This window comes from Anticarsia gemmatalis, chromosome 3 (genome assembly GCF_050436995.1).
Source record: "Anticarsia gemmatalis isolate Benzon Research Colony breed Stoneville strain chromosome 3, ilAntGemm2 primary, whole genome shotgun sequence".
NCBI lineage: Eukaryota > Metazoa > Arthropoda > Insecta > Lepidoptera > Erebidae > Anticarsia > Anticarsia gemmatalis.
Window position 1 is genome coordinate 9,071,383 of NC_134747.1, and position 18,631 is coordinate 9,090,013.

At 35.6% G+C, this 18,631-nt stretch overlaps 1 protein-coding gene across 3 annotated transcripts in view; it reads right to left on the reverse strand.

The window, feature by feature from the left end:
* The window catches only part of Schip1 (Schwannomin interacting protein 1), a 65,409-nt gene that overhangs the window by 34,550 nt on the left and 12,228 nt on the right, over positions 1-18,631 (reverse strand). The window contains exon 1 of one of the 3 annotated variants that reach the window (XM_076136312.1): positions 1,250-1,540. The exons of 1 other annotated variant lie outside the window; for it this stretch is intronic. The gene's annotated coding sequence lies outside the window, so the exon portion shown is untranslated. Of the gene's footprint in view, positions 1-1,249; positions 1,541-18,631 lie in introns of those variants that run through there. One more of the 3 variants, XM_076136314.1, reaches the window with a different exon arrangement.

Sequence of the window (18,631 nt, forward strand, 5' to 3'; positions counted from 1 at the left end):
TAAACATAATGTTTGAAACATAATATTATACTTGTTCTATCACATTATAAATTCTAAGAAAAGACGGTTGACATTCTGGGGTGGATACACACGAGTGTGACCGATTCTTCTCGTTGACTGGTCACCTGGCCTACTGGTCTTAGTATAGGTATGTTGAGCGCATCATTCACGTAAATGTCATCAGATAATAGGTATATTTGGTGGTTGTATTTTTAACCAACATTTCTTCGTAAGAGAGTAAGTGAGGGGTCGAACTTTTTTCTTGTTATTAGACATTGTTCACTTCAATAAAATTGTCTTCGTACATAAATACAGTACAATTATAGCCAAGTGAAATAAATACTCGTTTCCTTTCACTAAATGGCCCCAATTCCATCGGCCCATAAATAATAAAAGCAATCAATACATCATCAATGAACCATGAATGTATTTAATGCAGTGTTAAGCAGCAACCTCAACCTTTCGTTTCCATTAAATCATGTCATATCGGGTTTAATATCAGCCGTTATTGTTGCGGGCCACGTCTCGATGTGCATTAAGTAAAGTTCACGCCAGCAATAAAGTGACCGACGGTAAATGAACCGTTCGCGCCGTAAATAGCGCTTACGACCGCCACTGGCCCTTTCCACACTACTCGCTGTTCCACCAATCGTTTTAGTACTTCACTACTAGAACTACTGTGTACTGCTGTTACGGGAATTGGGATATTGGTTATGTCTTTTCACTGCTCTACGGCTTGAAGGACATTCACCTAATCAAATCTTCATTCCTAATAACTTTCGAAGCTACTTGTGTCAAAGAAATATACTCGATTTGATTTTTAGAACGGCAAATATTTTCACAAATACCAGCGGAAAAAATATAACATACAAAACAAGAAAATCAAGATAGAGTTAACCTCGTTTTGAAAGCGCTTCAGTTTTCAGTTCATTTCACCAATTGCGCTAGTATTTCCACATAAAGCAAACGCCGCGTTTCAAAGCACGCCAGGAATAAAAATAGCCGAAAAGAAGTGCGCACGTCGGAAAATGCAGTCAGGTACAGACTGCGATTCATTCACAGTGATACCGCATTTTGACCCTTAAGCGCTAATCTGTTTTGACTACGTAAATAAACGATTAATATTTAATTAAGTACTTAAAGAAGACAATAGCGCGTGCCGATTTCTGTACAAGTTTGACAATTGTGCACTTGAAATAATAAACATTTTTTGTTTGGGAAAAACTAATACCCCATAGAAAAAACATACCTGAATAGGGCGCCATCCTGGCTATGTGTTTCAGCGCAGCCACTGAATAATAAATGCAGCGAACAAGGTTATCTTTTATTTGTCCGTACACTACAATCCAATGCAACGATACCACGCTGTCCTCAATACAGTACGTACTCATTCACTGCGCGTCTATATGAAGGCTTTACGTCACTTAGACTAACGAGGTTGTAGTATAAGAAACGGTATGAGGGTGGCGCGGGCGGACGTTTTTCTTCGACGTGCACCCCGCCCGCCTCTCGGTGCAAAATGATCGCGTGGCGAACTGAGGGCGGCCGTACGCACCCCCGCGCCGGCTGCCTCCGCGCCCGCCGGTTGCAGGCTCGGCCGGCTCGTGCATAGTAAATACTATGATTTCAGATAAAATGACCATTATTGTTTTTATTAGCAACTTCATGCCATATATATGGAGCATATGCTATCCAGAAAATACTGCAAAAATTCAAATTTTTTGATTGAAATATCCCTATTACTGGAAACTAAAGTCAGTCATACATACGTGATGTTTGTACCTATTTTGCGCCTTTTTGCCATTCATATTCTTTAAATATTCTAGAGCTTTCTGTAATTTTGTCTAGTTCTATAAATAAAACGTGGTCTATTTTAGTATTGCATTCGCGGCCTAGGTCACAGCGCGCAGGTCTTTGTAGAGCCCGCAAAGAATTTTAAGGAACTCTTTATCTAGTGTTCTTAAAAATACGTTTAATTACGGTTGGAAAAGATTTTATCGTTTTTCATAAAGTTATTCTCATTTTCTTGCGCTATTTGGTTTCAGCAACATACTTTGTTGATAAAGATATAAACTTAGTGACATAACAACGGAAACAAAACTTGTAAGAAATAGACAGGTACCAGTTTTTCGTATTGTTTTATTAAAAGTTCGCATCGTATTTTATTTACAATATGACCTTGCCGTTGGACGAAACGTTTAAAGGGCTTTATGGCTGTGTAAGTATATTCACTCATAGGAAATAACCATAGCAACCCTTAAAATGATCGTAAAATTGATTTGATGACGGTGTTTTCTACACAAAGTAGTAAAATTTTTATACGTTCCACAATGCGAACGGAATTCGTACCGGTCGTTACATTTGCGGTTCATTCATAGCAAGTGCTTACATAGATAAGAAGTGGTGGAAAAGCCCTCTGGCCTCCTTTGTGAACCCTATCGTACGACACGTACTTTTCATAGACGGCTTTCAAAGGAACGCATGAATGAAGTGACTATGAAAACAGCACAGATGGCGCTCTGTTCGATTTTCAGGTAGTTTGTTTTGAAACCGAAACTAGGTGGCCGACGGTAGCAAGGTTACGAGATGTCACACGCAACCCCCCAATAGATGGCGCTAGTCACAATCTGTTCCTATTTTAGTACAAAGCGCGGATTTGTAACTTCACCCGCCCTTCAACAGATGGCGTGAATACCAGCTGCAAAGCCTCATAATTGACTAGAGGGTGCAGTTTTCCCTTGTGCTTATTTACACCTCATAAATATGCAAATCTCACCTTTTAAATTACGTTAAATTTATGAAAATAGCATCAACATTGAGTACGGCAATCGATAACGACACTTTGTTACGTTGCTACTTAGGAAAGGTCCAATGTTTTTGAAAGTAATATTTATTTGTTTGTGTTCATCCATCATTTGACAATAAAATAAAAGATTTTTTCCATTGTACTTTTATCAATTCAGTAGTAAAGTAAGTATGAATGAAATTGTAAATCAGAAATAGAGCACTAGGTCAACATTGAATAATATTTACACATAAAGCAAAAATAGTTTATCTCATAAAAACATCGCTATAAAGCTGCAATCGTCCATGCTGTCAGGTTATAAAAACGAGAATCAATGGTTCCGTGGGGACATTTCGCGAGTTGTAACCGTTCGACACATTGCCACCGCGAACGTTGAGGTATGAAACGGTGTGTAAAATATGAGCAAGTAACTTATCAAAAATAAAATATGTAATTCTACACATCAGAGGAGCGATCTCCTTCTACTATTGACGACATTTACTGTCTATAAATAAATTGTTTGAAAATTGAATCAGCGCCTGTATGAAGCACTATATGAACTATTTTTGCAAGTACATTTTAATTCTTAAATCTCTCAGATATTCGAAAGTACCCATTGTAGAAATTCGGCCTATATACTGGACAAAGTAACTGTAGAAGTGGTAAGGTTTAGTGACTTCATAAAAAGTCACTGTATACAAGAAAACTACTCAGAATTATTCTTACGTCATAGGACTTTCACAAAGAAAAAAGGCACTGAATGATGACAATAAAAAACGTAGATACGGAGCAGACACTAAGAACACATCGTACGTGCTCTTCATATAATCAGCGTTTAACACGAAAAGTAATCGTGTTTTATAAGACAACAAGTTAAAACGTGTACCTAATTGAAACCAAGCAATCTCACGGGTTACCCTCATATTTAACATTAGAGAGTTTACACTGAAGCACGTTTACATAATAACAACGATCTCTACACAACTTTATTTGCAAGAATAAAGTGGCCTTTTCACAGTTTCATCCAGGGAATTTCTTTATTCCTAATACCATCTCCAAGGTTGACACTTTCAACGAGACAGTTATTACAGTTGGCAATTTTGCCGAGGAAACATTCCAGCTTTAAAACACAAACGATTTACATGCAAATGAATTGGACTTACGTGTGTGTCAATAGCCTCGTATAATGTTAAAACGTACAGGTTCAAGGAAATGCTTTGTGTACATGTTCGCTCTTACTGATAACTGTGTTTCATTGCAGTAGGGCAAGCTCTTGGCAATATCTTAAAGAGTTTGGTCACAACTTTAGTATTTGAGGAGAATAAATTGCCGTGAAGAAAACGTGCTAGTGATTTTAAACTCTCTATCTATATACTCTGAACACTGAGAATTTTCCTCATATGCTACCTAGAAAGAACTAGGTGTGTGTACAGCTGTGACAAAGTGTTCTGGAGAGGCCACGACCCCCGTCCTTGGGGAGAAAGTCTCGAGATAGAGGTGGTTGATTTCTATCTAGATAAACCCAATTCCAAAGCTTTCGAAATATTCCATCAGAAAATTCTACTTTATTCGCCCCAAACCGTTTACAATCCAAAACTTTTATCAAGAATTGTAAAATCACCATTGAAATGGATTTTCAAGTTTGCCGCAAACATACAAAAGTTTTGCATTAATAGGTTAGTACCCTCGATTCAATCTTGAATCGATTTTATTCAATTGTGGCCATCTGAATTGTAAAACGACATTCAAATAATCATCAACTGCCGTTAGTAAGGTTGAGTGGTCCCAGTTAATTGAGTTGAGTATGCCAGAGAAAAGGGCATTGGGAGCTGACTGTACATTTTATAACTACGAGTAAAATAAATTGAATCTGAAAGGCAATTGGGCAATTTGTCTACCCAAATCAAGTGCCTTATTGTAAACATTGATCAATTGTAACCAATAATAAGAAGTGATGCGACGATTAATATCCGTGTACCACTGTGACACAAACCGAGTATCCTTATTTGAGAAAGTGTTGGGAAAATCGAAGCTATTTAGAAACGTTATTGATGACATTATTAATTGTCTTAAAGAAAAATAATAATAAGATTTAAACTATTGTTGAACTAAAGGGTTGAAGAGGTCGTGCAGCAAGAATGTCACGAGGATTTTCAAGATTCCTCTTAAGTGTTTAGTTGTGACTGCAGCGACCAAACTCGTTGTAGTTCGCAAACAAGCAAACTATAACATCGCGTCTCAGAGGAAACTTTACAATTCGTAAATAAAGTGTGCTCTGCTATGGCTCTACTCTAGGACAATGTTGCCAGATGTTTGTTCCCGGTGACACTAAAAGTTCGTGTGTTGTTTCTACTCCAGGGAAAAATTAAACAAATAGAAAACCAACATAATACCTATTATACTTTTTAACGGGCGATAACAAAAGTCCATGACAAAACCTTGGAGTATAAAGTATACCAATATTTCAGTAGTGGCCAATTAAACTTCTTTTGTTTGTTCTTAGTTCAAAACTCAATACGAAAACAAAGTAAGCACGCCTGGCTTGTTTTGTAAAATAACATAGCAACAGTTATCACAGTATAAACAAGTCATAATAGTTATTATAGTCAAGTATAAATAAATAAGATGAAAGTTAATGAATAATTTATAAGGTGACTTGAGATTGCCGCCCCAGCACAATAAATGAACACTGTTTTCTTTTACTTCTAAGAAGTACTGAAGATTGAAGTATTGTGGATCTGAAAATCTACTGTGAACTTTCCTAAAATAGTGACCTAACTAAAAGAGGCCAGACAAGGGCCAGTTTACAAATCAATGCCCGCTCGATTTAATTTTATACAATATTTTGCTTCACCTTTGAGTCTCGTAGCTAACCGCCTACGGCGTAGACCGTGCTACAACGTAGGCGTCATATTTTATAATGATGTTAGTTTTCCACGTGGATATTGTTAGGTTGGATAATTATATTTCTTTGTTAACCTTCAGTAAGGTAAGTAAAATAATCTAAAGAATAAAAATTCCCAAACTAAGTATGTTCAATTTATTTATTCGATATCTTGAGCACCATTTTGGGAGTCAATATTACTCAATTTGTCAACGTCGATAAAATGTTAATCAATAAGACAAGGTAGAAACTAAAAATAGAATATTAGAGTAGCCGATAGTATTGCGAAAATAGATCAATATTCATCTACACCAAGAAGTGCTATAAAAAGAACATCTATTTTTAATACAATGCAGGAACGTGGAATGGTGGTCTCTTGGTGGTTTCAGCGTTAATAGAAGATATTTCTAGCCTCAAACATCTTGCCGTTACTAAATGAGGATATCCTTTTAGTTTAAGGACTAACTCATTAATTAGTTTGTTACTTACAAAGGATTAGTATCGAACAAAACGTTGAATCCTATTTACATTTCTGGAGTTTTGATGGGCAGAATTTTGCATGTGGTACATTAACAGCCTAGAGCATTATGTCAAGTACAATGATTGAGTTATAACCTAATAAATTGTCCCTATCAGTCTCAATAGACTAAGATATAAGATATAATATACTAGTTAGTGTACACAATTTCATAATTTTAATTCTCGTATAGCATCGCATAGCGTAGAATCTCGTAGTGTAGCAAACGAGAATAATACAATAAATTATTATATTATTTTGGTATATCCTTGATATAACGTAATACATTTTTGATCCATGACAATATGTATTATATCTTTAACTGCTCGTTTAGCGCAGTGGTTGAAGTAGTTACCTCTAGTAATAACCGTAGCGATGCATGTTCAAATCCCACTCGGAACAAATCTTTGTGTGATGAGCACGATTATTTGTGCCTGAGTCTGGTTGTAAATTTGTCTATATAAGTATGTATTTAAAAGTATATAAATATGTTTATCAGTTGTTTGGTTACCATAGTACAAGCTCTGCTTAGTTTGGAACCAAATACACGTGTGTGAATTGTCCAATGATATTTATGTATACAGTCCATTTATTTTACATTAATTAAAAACGTGAAATAACAAACCCTGGACATAGGATCACAATGATTGCGTTCGATGGTGCGCGTATAGTTATGTTGTGGCGCATAGGGGCGGAACACAGCAATAAAAGGCAATGCGGGCAACAACTTGTATTATAGTTAGTTTCTGCCCGCGGCTTTGTCCGTGATGAAAGATTTTTCACGAAGTAAATATCCTATGTGGTAGTCCAGGTTATAAAATATCTGTACATCAAATTTTATGAAAATATTTTCAATAAGATTTTGGTGATAGAGTAACAAGCATATATGCATACATACATTTACGAATAATGGTGTTTAAATGTTAAATATATCCTTTGTGTTTATCAAATTTTTAATTTCTGTTGTAACAAGTTATCTTCAAATCTGGTCATTAGTTTTTGCGTGAGAGAGGAATAATACATTAGGTTAATTTGCATGAAATAATTACTAATATACAATTTCCCCCACAAAACATATTAGTACGATAGATTGCAAACGAACAAATACATATTCCTATAACTACATATAAATACATACTGGCGCACTCATTATCTTTGTAGAGATTTAATTAATGAAGCCAGGCTGCAGTAGTTCACTGTACTAGTGCACTATTTAGATTATTTTGCAGCGTGTACCGCTGAACAGTATAAAGTATACTTTGTGTTGCTTATCTTCTGAATAGAAAAGTTCTTTCTCGATCTACTTTAGAACTGGGATTAACTTTTTATTTAAATAGGTTATTCAGGATGCTTGCATCGCAACTTTGTCAGTGTAATGTAAAAGTTATGTTGATTTTCCTCCTATTGCCCGGCTAAGAGCAATCGGCGTAGAGTTGATTTTAAAGTTTAGTTTAGTTGAAATAGTAAATCTAAAACATATTTATACTCTAGGTCGACAACCTAGTAGAGAGTCTTAGCGTGTAGAATTTATCTAGATTATAACACACGTTTCTGCTTCGAATTTTATTGTAACAACATGCTATGGTAGCACCTTAACCATTGTGATCATGGAAACAATATTATTAACAAAATCGCGACTTGCTGGTAAAAACACAAATTTTATGTATAATCAGGTCATACAGCTACGCTTTAGTGATTCTCGATAATCGTTCAAATGAACTAAAATCGAGTGTTAACAATAAAGTCCAATTAGTTTAATTAAACATTAAACAGAAGTAAACTTCGCATTGTTAGTAACAGACTGGCTCTCTGCCTACAGGCCTAGTCCCCGGGCAGTGCTTACAACTTGTACTATAACGAAACAAATTAATTTATCCACCATGTCAAACCTTCTAAGTGGTCCAGGAGTTTACAATACAAACATTTGACAGTTCGGTAGGTCACTCAGTGACTACTGCAGTTTCAATGTCCAAATTATAAAAAAAATGTCATTAATTTTTTCTCGGACTGTAGTAGTGTAGTATGAGTTATGACAGTGTATATGAAACAGAACAAATAAATAATTATTCTATTCTTTTCTAATTATGAAGCAATGCGCAAACTGGTGCATAATAGCTTATGCGGCTACTTCAAACAATTACCTGACAGAAGTCCACTACATTACATTACATAGGTACATATTATTATATACATACACATATTCTTTTCATATAGAATAATTGTTTACCGAAAAATCTTATCTCCTGTTTTATAAAGACCTCTGAAGTTGAGTTAAGAGTTATACCTACTCTTCAAAATGAAGGGACTATTAAAAAGAATATTATTAAATCAATTTTTTCCCATCATTTATTACAAAATATTATTTCAGAAACAGAACAATATTCTAGAAACAGTTTCTAGAATCCAACAATTACCTAGAATGTTCAATTTGAAATTCAATTAACCAACAAATTGTACAGAAGTCACGAATAAATTAAAGCATTAAAACAAATATTTGCTCTGAAATTACATTTGTAATTTGGCTAGTAACAAATTGGACTGCTCTAAAGCTAAAGATATTACAGCTGGTTCCTTTCGGCATATTTCAGTACACACCCTATCTCCCGTACGTGAAGGTATAATAATACTTCAACGTTTCCCCATAGGTACCTCTGAGTCTATTTGTCATCAACTTATAGCTCCCAAGATATAAGTAGGGCCTATCAACGTAAAAAATGTTCAAGCAATGCAAAATAATAACACAACAGAGATAATAAAGTTTACGAATAAAATGTTTTCAAAGGGAGCGTATAAAGCCGAGTTTTGTTTCTTATGTAATACTTGGGTTTCAGGGCGTACTTGAAGTCTAGAAACATGAATATTTGCGATTATTGTTTACTCACCACACAGAATACCGCAAGCCATTACTGGGTTTACATACAAAATACGATCAAAATACTTTCCTTCTTAATTTGTCGTGGGGTATACAAATCGTATTCTCATATTATTATGTTGCTATGTTGTTTGATATATAACACAGAGAAAAATTCAATATGAATAAACAATAAAATAGAAATAAAAACAACGCCGCCGACTCTAGGTTTAACCTAGAAACAAAACAGCAAAAAAGCGAATTACTGAAGGAAGCGAACATAAACATGAGTGTCGTGAGGCCACGATGTAAGTTCAAACAAACGCTATAACCATGAACAACGCTTAAATCTTTTATCACGACTGACAAACAGTACAAAGAGTATAGGTTCCTTTGCGAAAAATCGTGAGGAAACTCATGTGGTTAATAATAAATTCTGTGAGCGTCGCGGTATGAACGCGGCGATAGGAAGCGCCACTTGTCGACCGCCATGAAATAACGTGCTACAAGAATACACGGGTGCATTTACGCGACGCGAACTGTTACCTAATGAGGCTAATATTACAGCACATTCTGATGTTCAACTAAATATACATAACAACCTTTGCTCTCGGTTCCATTTACTCGGCTCTTCTTCTGAAAATCGTAGCTCATATTATTTTGCAAGGTTGTATCGAGTTAGATTATTTGGATATCGAAAGGTACATGTATAAGCCATCACCTCGGAGGAGGAGGAGGAGGAGCAGTAAAACTGTAAAAATAAAACAGCAGACTATTTGCCACATTCTTTGTAATAATAATGTAATATAACACTTACTTGTAACATTAATAAAACCACATTTAGAAAAGAATAAACCTTTATTTCTATCAATTCATAATTTCATTTTGTAAAAATAGCTCGTTCATTTTATTCTAATCCCGCTAAATTAATTACTCGCTGTCATCGATAACATTTAGCATTTTGAAGTCCAGTGGAAAATTGTCACGAAAGAGACACAGAGATCACGACAAAGACAAATAGGACAATGAACAGCTGCCATTAGCTATAATAGCCGTACTCAACCTACGCTCCGTCAAGCTTTTGTTAGTATCTTGATGGCATTATAAGCGATACTATGAACCGCATAAAAAGATAACTATATCAAAGGCTCATTACACTTCTTATGTCTTATCGTAATTTATAAAAAAAGATTATGTTGAAAAATGTTATGAGTAAGATTATGTTTAAATAATTACTGTACTGTGCCTGAAATAAACTCTCGCACAGGTGAAACGCGAAGGAAAACTGACAAAGACACCCCTAACTCTTCGGTTAATTGTTAGAGCCTAATATCATTCACACCGTACCTAATGAGTCTGGATAATCATATTTAACATGAGCCGTAAAGTAGCACGGTGTGCGATTCTCTATACTATTGACAACCTATCTATCGAAAAAATCCTGCTTAGCGCCTCTAGCGATCGCCGTAGAATTTTGTTTTTTGAGGCATGTTTTAAATGTCAAACTTCCGAAACTCGATGGTACCGATTCTGCAGAATCGCACTACAATATCTCACCGCAAGCCAATGAAAAAAATGTTTGATATTCCTCGTAAGTGGCAATAAACTTGCCACTTACCCCCTAATTTGTGGCAAGATAAGGTTTGCTCCCCCTCTATAAGGACCGGTGAAAAATATAAAATTAAAATTGCCGTATAATTATTGGGGTTAAAGTACGATTATATAAAGTGTTCGATTTCAGTGTTATTACCCGTCCACTAGTGAAGCCTTACGTAGCAACATATTGTATCAACATCGATTTTGTAATTTGAACTCTCCCCCTCTGAACTGAACGTAACGGGACGTGTGTTATACACTTTATTTTTACACCGAATGTTCAACATACCTGTGCCATACCTTCGTAGTACTTCCATAAATTCATAAGATAATATACTTTAAAGCTAGATTTATTTTACGTACACCTTTGACACCGATTCGTATATTTTTATAATATCGCCTTTTTCCCCAAAGGGGTGAGTCGAGGTGTATTTCTTTACAAACATTTCACCGTGCTTTTTCAGTTTCCATCCACTTTCCTTAACCAATCCATATTTTTATAAAACTCCAAGAACAACGCAAATTGACAGAAAATGGTCTGAGCCATGAAACATGCTGCAACTTTATGTAGAAAACTTGATATAAATTAGTTGTGTTTACTAGATTGGCCTAAAAAGGAGTTCTATTTAAGTATTATAAACAGTTCCTAAAGTAACAAATGAGAGGACTACGAAATAAAGCGTGTTGATAAATTCGTAGCACGTCTACGAAACCGTAGCCAGCCGTAGCCGTTGATTTTTGCAGGATGGTATTTTTAATTAGGGCTTAAGTCTTATGTTTATTTGTGTGATGATGACAATGAATCCCACGATCTTAACAATTAAAACTTCTTTATAGTCCAAAGAAATAAGGTCTAATTACCAGCATCTTACTTATTGTTTAATTCATTTAGACAAGTTTTTAAAAGAAATAAAGTTTTGTAACAATTTAAACACTGGAAAATGTTCAATGTCAAAGATTTTAAGGACTCGAACCTATTACCATTGTATAAAATACAATTATGTATAAAATAGGCTCATTTACCTTCTTTTAAACAAATAAATTGTCCTTTATTATTCAAAAGACTCAGTAAAGCGTGCCCAACACAAACGGCTTTGGGAGTTACAAAAGAGTTTCTCAAACCGACGAAATGAACGAAAGTGGAGGGAAACGCTACTTTATAATAATTTCTCGGTACATTTGAGATACTGAACGTATTCAGTGTTGTTGAAGAGCTCTCGAGTTAGCAGTAAACGGGGACAATTCTTCGGAAAACGTAAAGGCTTTTCTGCTAGTTTCGTTCGCTTTCTATAGTGTCCTACTGCTGAGTAAAGGCGTCCTCTTTATTCTCTTAAACTTCTGTCTGTATCTATACTAAGCGGCCTATTTCTATCAAGGCCCAACGAAAAGGGCTGGGTCGTCATGCCATCTGTGTTGTGGTTGCCCTCGATTTCGCTGTCCGTCTTTCGACGTTCAATCCGTCACTCGTTTTGCCCATCCATCGTTTTGAGTAAGGCCACAATTCACATCTGTACGAACTACGTAGACTTTCTTGTAACACTGTTTATTACAACAATTTTGCCCTTTGTTATCATTCTGTTCTGAAAAGGGATTACAAACGAAATTCGCCCTCAAGAATTATACTCCGGACAGCGGAATAATAAATTTACCAAAAATGAAACCGTATTCTTTACGAGTTTCTGATATTACGAACTGAATATCTGGAGAAAAAATCTTGTCGTGGGACCAACCGCTGCCCGAATATAGGACCTCGTTATCTTTTAAAAATATTGTTTTTTTTTTTACATTGAACAGACTATGTGGTCCGAGCGGTAGTGAATACGACTACCAATCAAACAGATCCCAGGTTTTGATGTCCGATTAAAAGTAATTAGTTTGGTTTTATTTATTCTCAATTTCAGCCCGGAGTTATGTAATGTTCGTTTTATGCAGCAATAGATAAGCCATCCTGAATAATGGAACAGAAATTTAAACGGTGAAAAATATCGTATTTAATATTTCTGGAAACAAATTCGGAGAATATGTGCGAAATGACGTCAATAAAATTATTAATTGAATAACATTTTAAATATTTTCTATGTTTAAATATACAATTAATAACTCAACTATGTGTAACGAATTGATCAAAGCAGCCATTCCCGCCGTGTTTAATGAACTACGTACAGCAATTAGCTTTATGTATATGTACTTGTAATGCTGTTAACACAACATCAATCCTATGTTATTTCACATGAGAATTAACAGAGAGCAATATTTGAATACTAAACATATATTTAAAGTTGTATTAAATATATATTAACTGCCTCTGTGGCGCGGTCGGTAGTATATGAGGCTGCCGTGCGAGAGGTCTCGGGTTCGAATCCTGGGTCGGGCCAAAAAGTCTTTTCTGAGATTTTCTGTTAAGAATTTCTTATAGATTGCCCGGAGTTGGGAAGTTGAGGTCGAAGACCTCCGTGCCTCGGAGAACACGTAAAGCCGTCGGTCCTGCGCCTGACCTCTCACTGGTCGTGTCGGTTATCCGTCCCACCAAACTATGAGAGTGATGGAATAGAGAGTGTACATGTGTATTGTGCACACACTTGGACACTACAAACAAAGTCCTGCACAGATGGCCAGTTTCAATGAAACTGACCGCCGTAGCCGTATCGGCTAGGAGGACATTATTATATAAGCACCTTTTGTTTGTCATTTCTTATATACATACACATATGTATATGTTATAGAGCCTGCTCCTGAACATACTTTCGGGTCATAGGAAATACAATTTATGTTCAACCGACACAAAGTACCACAGAATTCAAAACAAGTATTAATCGAATTAAATAGTTTATAACTGGAATCGGACCTACCACAGTCTTCTACTTAGTCTACGTCTTATAGATTACATTCTGAATCTATAACACGGAGACTTCTTATAATGTCAATGATACAGTAAAGCAAGGTTTTTTGAATGCTTATATTAGTAATTCTCTATAGTAGCCCAGAATTACAAATAGTCACCATTTACCGACTCGCTCTCTATTTCGTGAGTCCGAAAACGTACGTAATTAGCTAAATGTGGGTGCTAATATACCGCTATCTTACCATCTAACCTTTTCAGGAAAACCCAAAAAACATTATTTTTCCAAACCAAGAAACCTCTGATAACAAACAATCAGAATTATAATTAGGTTTAATTTTATACAGATTAATGAAAATTATATTTTTTCTATTTTTCGCTACTTATTAGTTCACATTAAACATTATGAAATATTATGAACACTTCAAGGGGTGTCCTTACAAGTAACCAGTTTGATAGACGCTAAGCCCTAACCCTCTTCATTCTATAAGGAGCCCGTTTCCCCATCAATATACAAGGTTTACAGCCTGTCTAAGACGATAGGCCCCTTTATAAGTCCTAACATAATATGTTTATTACTTTTTTACGGTCATATTAATACGTAAATACGAACAACGTTACAATTTTACTTCTACATAAGTCTGTTTAATTAATTAAAGGCTCCAAAAAGCTCACCTACTTTTATTTAATACCAAAATGTAAATAAATCGAGGCCTGTTTTCGTCGTTTCGGCTGGCTTTATAAGCAGTTGTTGTTTTTGTTAAAAAGTTTTCTTTGTTCTTCGGAATGATCTGTCATTTCCATATTTTTGCGACGATACGTCCTGTGTGAAAACAGTTTTGTTTTGTTTGTCTTGTGATACCGACTGAGTACACTGACTATCTAGTGAATGTGTAACCTTCCCAGAATGATATCATTTGTATGTCCGACCCATTCATAGCGCTGTAGAGGGACGTGCAGTGTGATTTGTATGAGGGTAGCTGAGCTTTGACCGTGCATATTTACCCTAACGTATTCCGTAAGTTTGAGACCTTACGGAATACGCTTTGCTGAAAGATTTACACTGTGTATTTCTGTGTAAAAACCAAAATGTGGTTCCACGCTCCAATGATAAAGATCTCAATCCGCCCAAATAGCGTTCGTAACATTGAGCCAGTTGAATCATAGTTTACGCTGGAAGAAAAGAAAGTATAAATCACAAAAGAAAAACAGATTCATTGTGTGTACAACTCATTCATCGTTATAAGGCTGTATTTGTCAATCGATAAGGACTCTTGGAGTAAATGACGTGGTCGGGGCAGACTGAGCGGCGCGCCGGCGACGCTACCTAGCCGCAAGACCGCAGGCCTAACGATGAGCTGTACGTATGTATTACACCACCCGAGAAAACGAGCGACATCGTAATCTACGGCAATGTCTGCAGATGTGATACCGATAACGATAATATTCTGGCATGCATTAACTAATATATTAGCTTTACACCGCCTGAAGCTATGTATTTAAACGTCGTTGGCAATAACTCTAATGTCCTCTGTAACCCGCTGATATAATTTTTATCTGTCGAAAATTATAACTATAAAAATAAAATTATAACTAAAATAAAGATATGGCAACATGATATTTAGAAACAAATAAGCTTGGTTAAAATATTATCTTTGAGAGCACGTTATTTCCGCAACGTTCGGTTTTAACTACAGCTTCGGACTAATTGAATAATATTTCATACGAAATTGTCGAAACAAGACATCTGTTTTGTCTTAAGAGTTACTGCCCTGTAGTATTCCAAACTTCGAAAATAAAGATGAAAGTTAGTATAATCACAGAGAATATTTCAATTTCTAACGATGATACTAAATTGCCAGCAAGGCACACTCGTGTTAGACATTCCCTAAATCCAGCCCTAAAATAATATTGATGAAAAACGTGTATTCCGTGTAATTTTATGGTAATATCTTACAATATACTGTTGTTTCTAAGTAAAATATTCGTGTAGGTAAATACCACATCGCGAGATTACTCACGGGGAAACATCTAACGTTATTGATGTTGATCCATTACGTGCGTGAAATTGAATCACAAGTTAGCGTGTCAAAATTTATGAAGATATATCTTTTTACTCGGGAGTACACGTTACAGCTATTCTTCTTTGTGAACCCTCGCACCTACGTAATCCTAACGAATCCCGACTCTGAAACATGTTATGTTCTCTACAGCGACACGACCCACTGAATTTTATCAGCTGCTAATCAAAATTCGAAACTTTCTTCAGAAAATTGTAGATATCATCAAAGATAATAAAATGTTATTTGAACATGAAACCGTGGGTTGACATTTGAGAAGTTTGTAAGATCCATCTAGCCGTCAGCGAAATCAGCAAAGGTAAGGGATCGTTTTCCTTAGGAGGCAGGTATTACCCAATCTGCCTTCAGGCTGAACGAAACGACCGTTCCGACAAGGTCGTGAGCGGGCTATAACTTTAAAATATGATCTATAAATGCGGGATTCTACAACCACGAAATCAGTACTAAAAGCTCGCTTAAGCCAACCATTACAAACAAAATAATATTAAATGCAGAACATTTATTTTATAGACCGCACTCGTTTCGTTTAATGTCAATATTTGTTAACGTTATGATACTTCAAAGGTACGTTATGTATGTTCAGTAAGTATGAGTTTGATTATTTGAAATATCATTTAAACAGGCATTACTTTGACCGATCACTCAGTTGTGTTATTATATCAAAGTGTATTGTAGTCGTTTCTTTGACCTAGTTATTGGCTGTAGATTTTTTTTCAATTATAGCTCAGAGCTGAAGTTGTCTCTAGATAATTGTGATAAGCTAGCTCTCATTGGATAAAATACCGTTATCGTTGAATCATAACTGCAAGATATCGTTGCCCTAATTTAATCTTCAATGGAATGATTAGGAAAATTACTGCTATTATTCGCTTGTAATATGATTAGCTTGAAAAAGACTTGTTCAAATGTGTATTTAACATTTACGTTATGATATTTATTAAGTTATACATGATTAAGTACATACTCTAATTTATCAATGGGTATTAAGACATTGAATTCCTTTTTTTTAAATAACTCTACGATGTTTTTTAATTCTTTATAATCAAAAACATGTAATATCAAATGATAATAAACCAAAAAACCGTAACTGCAATTAACGGAGAAATCAATGAAGCAAGATATATATACGTAAATATTTGTTTAAACCCCAAGATTATGTGAATAAAATTCTTCCCTATACCGTGCAGGATACAAGTTATTCAATACTAAACGTTTTATAAATATAAAAAGGCGCTATTTTTTCAAGACATAAAGGAACAGAACTTTTCCCTTTGTTACATTAGCATAACTTTTGTATTTTTCACGGTAAATAGGTACAAGTAGGTCTAGGAAACGGAACCTTACGTCACTAGCTCTTAGAGAATTCCTTAGAGGCTCGGCTCGTGGGGTTCTAAACATATTACCTGGGTATTTGACACTACTAGGTTTCTGAAACCAACCTCAGGGTAAAAACATTGTTTATGTTTCTTTCAAACTACACCGGACATGTCGTCACGATCTCAAAGGACATAAATAAGGTCATTACTGACGACTAGTTTACTTTTTGTGTTGTATAAAATAAAACGTGCTTTTTTAAATCGTAATTCGTGAGGTCTCTATTTAAAATAAAACCGAATTTATGTCTTTTCACATCAAAAACCTAACAATTATACGTGTATGTGTTTAAATAGTAATGCATAAATGACATTTCATCTACAAGCATTTATTAATAAAACATACATATATCACGTGTATAAGAATATATTTGTAGTATATATGGCTTGATATTTACACGTCATAACTACTATTAACACCGAAGTGGGTGTTAATGTCAGAGGTCTGTATATTCACCGCCCACGAGGTTCACTCCTAGCGTTCAGAAAGTTAGATATCGAAAAAGAAAACAAGAATAATATATTCTCTTTTACATGGAGGAACATTCGTTTCATGTAGAGCAGGTAGTATTTTAAAATAGATGGAGCGGAAGCGCACGTCACTGGCTTCCATTCATATTACGTAACAGAGGCTGAGGCAGTGTGACACTGTGACTATTGTGTGTCGCCCGCCGAGTGCGCAGTCACAGTCGCAACTGCCACTGTGGAAACTGACATCGCGACTAATTGGGCCAAGGTCCCATCTCCACTAACGGTAAACAAATAAAGCCTGTCTAGAGACTGTATAATGACTCGGTTTGAAACTTCGTATAACTTATTAAAGTTATTATTCTCGTAATTATGGGGTAACCTCCCCCTGGACGCTCATTCCGACAGGCCATGACGTAATAAAACGGCAGTTTGGACTTTATCACTTCGAAATTTGTATAATAACCAGATATGTAATTATAGAAATGAATTTCATAGTTTTATCGGTAAAAGTAAATGACCGTTGTGTATTCGATAGAAACTCGAATAGTTGTAAATGATAGCCAAATTAAATTGTACATACAATGCTGTTCGAACGTTAACAGAGACTAGCTATAAATCAAGATATAATTTTTTATTCAAGGAATGTAGTACAATGATTTTAATATCTACATCCTATTCATCGGTGGGCTTTTAAGGGCTGGTCGTCAACATCAAACTGGTTTACATCTACTTGTCCTAAGGACTGGTCATAAAAATATTTTGAGGGGGCACTGAATGTGGACAATACCTAAGCGTGTTGGCAAGAGCGCGTTTACTAGGCAATCACACTGGAGGCGTTTTCATAACAAACAATGGGCTCTTAGCGTCGGTCTCCAATACAGACGGGAGTGGATTGCTCTCCACAACGTCAAGTTTGGAAACAAATACTACGAATATAGAACGCTTATTGCGGCGAAATGAGATAAAATATCTAAATGAGTTTTCACCGCAAACCAGGAGCTTGCGGGCTGCAATTAAAATTATTGCTGGTCTAAACTATGACGTAGTTGAAAATGTATGTAGCTCTTTGCTATGTTTTTTAAATTAGATTTTTTATAAGTATCGTGTATCCGAGCTACGACCAGTCAAACCAGTCAAGATTTAAACTCATTAGTTGAAAATGTCATCTTGTTTTCAACTTAAACATTTCTTTTACAGTTTCTCCGATAAAAGGAGTTTCAGTTTCTATTAAACC